Genomic DNA, 4,593 nt, shown 5'->3' with positions numbered 1-4,593 from the left:
CTACCAAATATGAAAGCCTAAAATTGACAGTGGGGAATATGTAACAAAAGGATGGGGGAGAGAAGAAGAAGGAGGGAAAAAAATTTTCTATCTCTGTAAAACTTCCCCCAATCTTTTTGGGAACTGCAGCCTAGCCTGCATCTCTGAGGCAGGTTAAGTCTTTTGTTAAATAACTCTCAGGTGGTGCCAGCCCCACAGGTGGGTGGCTGGTGAAGTTCAAAGGCTTCATTTATTGCAGAGATGGGAGATTAATTAACCACAATATGCTAGAACTGAGGGGCCCTCCCTTTAAAAGCTCTGTATTTCTATGTTCAGGAAATTTGGATTTTGAGATGACAAATTCTGTCATTTTTCTTCTTTTGCTGGCAAAGTAATCTCTGTCCTCCTCCCCAAAATACTTGTCCTTGTTCTTCCAATTTGGCTTCATGGACAAGTGCCAAGTTTTTGGTAATAAGATTAGTCTTATAAAACCAATTTATAAATGTGCAATTGAATAATGAATCTAGCCTTATGATTCTATTTCATTTTCACTAAGTTTATACACAGTATTGGAATATGTAAGAAAACTTAAGTTTCACCACATTTATAAGTTTAATAAATTAATGTATTTATAAGTTTAATAAATGTTTAATAAATAATAAAATTTGTAAGAATAACTTCAGAACCTGGGAAGGTTCATTAGTTAATTGAAGTACTTAAGAAGGACATTAAAAATATTTAATTCATAAATACAATTTAAAGTATGTTGGTTTTAGAGTGGTGAGCAAAGCTGCCTTCCATATACAATTTAAATTGTTTGCTTAATCTAATTAAGTTTAGGATTGTGCTCAAACATTAAAGACTCTTTAAAACTGGGTGCTAGCATGTACTCTCCAATAACTGGGAACTGACCAATGGGCATACATGGGCACACAGCGATATGATGGTCACTGGAAATCAATAAGAGAGGGGTGTTGGAAGGGAGGGGTAAAAACCTACTTGTTGGGTACAATGAACACTATTCAGGTGATGGGCACACTAAAAACCCTCACTTAAGCATTATACAAGGTATCCATGTAACAAAAACTTTTGTACTCCCTTAATATTTTGAAATTTTAAAATTGGGTGTTAAAATTTGCTAGGCTAAAAAATAGAATTAAAATATTCATGAATTGAAAGTAGAAGTACACTAAAGAACTAAGTTTTTTGAATTTTTACTGATTTAGTACTAAAATCCAATGACTCTATCTACTACACATCTCTTGAAACCGCCCTTCAAGCTTACAGAAAACTCTCCCTTCATTGCTATTTAGGGAAATCATTTTATATTATTTCATGCCTGTCCTCTATTCTATAACTTTTCTCTCTCTAGAATTCACTTGAGACAGAATGTAGAATTTCTTGATATCTTCTTCATGTGTGTTAACATTTCCTTATATTTTTTAAAAAAAACTTTTGTAGACACAGGGTCTTGTTATTGCCCGAGATGGTCTTGAACTACTGGTCTCAAGTGATCCTCCTGCCTCTGCCTCCCTGAAAGGGGCACCTTTGCTGAAATTACAGGAAAATATCTAAACCCACAGTTTTCTAATAATAGCTAAACATCAATTATAGGCTCTCCCAGCTCTCTCTCCCTCTAGCCTACAGGCACCCTGCATGGACTCTGTCTTCACAAACATCAAAGGAGCCCAACAGACAAATAGGAAATGTAAATCTTCTATTTCTTTGGGATGCCATGCCAACTCCCTGCTCTCCCTCTCTTTCTTCTCTCTCTCACTCTCTCTCCTCTAAGAAAATAAACATTTTTAACTTTTATGTATCCTAATCTCTGCCTGAGAAATCTTTGTCCACCCATGCCATGAAAACCTACTAGGCTTTCTACCCTAACACTCCAAAGCACTAGGAATATAGGCACGAGTAACTATACCTGACTTTTCATAATTTTTATCTACCATTTATCTATTGTTTCCTTGTATTTTGGAAGAATTCCCCACTTCTCAGTTTCATTTTCGTTGTTCACTTACCATCCAGTGACTCCTATTCACCTCATTAATCCACATGCAAGATATTGATATAATCAATAGAGACTTAACAAATGAGCTTCCATAGTGAAGAAATGATGAGAAAGGGTATAACAATGTGGTCATAGCATAGCTTCCCAGTTCAACAATGGGATGGAAGTTTCTGCAATCAGAGATTACAGTTTCCCAAGCAAAGGAGACTGGAGGTTACAGAAATCACTGAAGAGTTGTTATCACAACCACACCCATTATTGATACTGCCTAATACTCAGTCCACACCCCTCATGTTCATAAGTACGTGACCACATAGCCTTTTCATCCACAGGCTTTGTCTGCATAGCAAAATGTCCCTCAATCATTCCTATGCTGGCATGCATTGACTTATGTAAAGGGTTTCTCCTCTTTGGCTATGACAAATGAAGCATGTGGTACTCACAAAGAAACTTTGGCAAAAGTTCAAGAATTGAGACCTCAGGTGTTTCGATGAGTTGAGACAAAATCAAATATAAAGTAACAGAGTAACCCCATCCTCACTCCTTTAAAAATGGTTTCCTCTTCAATGCTAAAGGTTTTGGAAACATGTAAACACTGTAATTTCAAATACTGAGAGAAAGGGAGGGGTGGTGGGTTATTTTCCAAGGTACTCACAGAAGCACCTCTAGGAAGAAATCACCATAGGAAAAGTGGCCCTACTCCCCCAACACTGTTTGTTATTCTCCTTCCCAGCTTTGTTTTTCTTCATATCATCTATTACTGCCTCAAATTATAGAACTTACTTGTTGACCTTGTTACTGTGTTTCTCCTGTGGGAATGTTAAGTTTGATGAGGACAAACTTTGGCTTGAGTAACACTATTCCCAGTTTTTTGCACGCTGCTTGGCACATGGTAACTTCTGAATCAACATTCATTAAATGAAATATTCCATTGGTTTCCACAGATTGGTAAGCATAGTCTGGAACTGATTTTCCTCATCCTATGTTCTAAACTTCAAAACTTTTTATAGTTTTCTTATAAAATATATTTCATGGTTTCAGAAAATTTACTGCTATGTACTTCTTTACAAATCAAAATACTTACACATTCAACTTTATGCCTTAAGACTTCCCAGCACAATGTAGAGAAAAGACTTTTCCATTTTGGCTCAAGCTCACAATTTGTTAATGTTCATATCCTTCCATAAAAATGGTAGTCATCAAACATAAATCCAACAACACAACTATAAGGATACAATAATGATGTTCAAATTTATTGCTCATTTCAGGAACTACAGGCAGTTTAGCCCCAGACTGTGGACTTAGACCTGAAACAAATGGTCCTCCTCTGAGAACTCTCTAGGCTGCATCTCTCTTGTATAAGCAGAGACTAGAAGAGTGAACACTTCTTCTCTCTCATAACAGTGTAGAATATTTATAATTATCAGTTTTCAAAATTTCAGTCTTAATCCAATTCATGCTATTTATCTGATGCTAGGAGTCCCTGCTCACGCCTAGATACCAGTAATGCCAGTTTCAAGTAATAGCAGCTGACCACTTGCTCACACCTTTGAAACCCAAACTTGCCAAAGTCATAGACTCTTGCAGGTGTGGAAAAGAGCCCTGAGAAATAGGATACACATGGAACAGAATTCCATGAGGCCCTGAAGTCTGTGGCATATGGGCATTTTCATATGCTAGAAATGTTCTAAAGTCAATTTCATTATTCAAGATAAACCTTTAGGCACCCCCATGTGCTCTTTTCATATTTATGTAACAAGATCAGTATGTCTAGTTCTGGAACCCAAAGAATCTACTCACCTGACTCTTCAGTGTCACTGTGACAGGCATCAGACTGCACAGTCTTCTGGACTTGTCAGTGCTTCTGAAATACCAGGGAACCTCCAGGATTTAGTTGTCCATGTCTCAACTCCAGCTGCCCATGAGGCCGCCTCCTTTTCTCCATACCTGGGTCATCTTTCAAGGATTCCTGCAGTCCACCTTCCTTTTCTGTCACAGCAGAGACTGGCCTTGCTGACTAGCATTGTTCTACATTAGCTGTCCACATGCTTCCATTTCTAGATTCATAAAATGTGATAGCCAAAAGGGATCCATGATTCATTCTTCTCAATTCCTTTGCTTTACAGAGAAAGACATGGTGATTACTAGAGACCTAGAGGCTGGTTAATGGTAGACCCAGAATTGCAAACAAAACTTCCTAACTCACCATTGACTTGGGGCTGCTTAGCCTACAGACTTAATAAGGGTCCTGATTTCTTACCCAGGTATTCCATAAAAGGCTTTTCCTCATTTTAACAGAGTGGGTGGCATGGTGGCCATGTTATGGTGTGTGGTGACTTTTTACTCTTACAGGTAACACTACAACTCTCCTTTCCAGGTCTCAAATGGCTTTGCAACCACATGTCCTGGGTATCATCCTTTCATCTTCTCTGAAAAATCACACACTTTAGGAGGACTCTCCTGGCCTACCTTTCCCAGGGAGAACTCAGGTACAACAGAGAGAACACTCCCACAAAAAGGATTTTCTGTGTCCTCTAGCACTTCTGTATGATGTAAGGGTGGGGTATAGTTAAATAACAAAAACAAAAACTAGAGGCATC

The sequence above is a fragment of the Microcebus murinus genome, chromosome 1 (genome assembly GCF_040939455.1).
Source record: "Microcebus murinus isolate Inina chromosome 1, M.murinus_Inina_mat1.0, whole genome shotgun sequence".
Classification (NCBI taxonomy): domain Eukaryota; kingdom Metazoa; phylum Chordata; class Mammalia; order Primates; family Cheirogaleidae; genus Microcebus; species Microcebus murinus.
Note: the sequence above shows the minus strand (reverse complement) of the source record.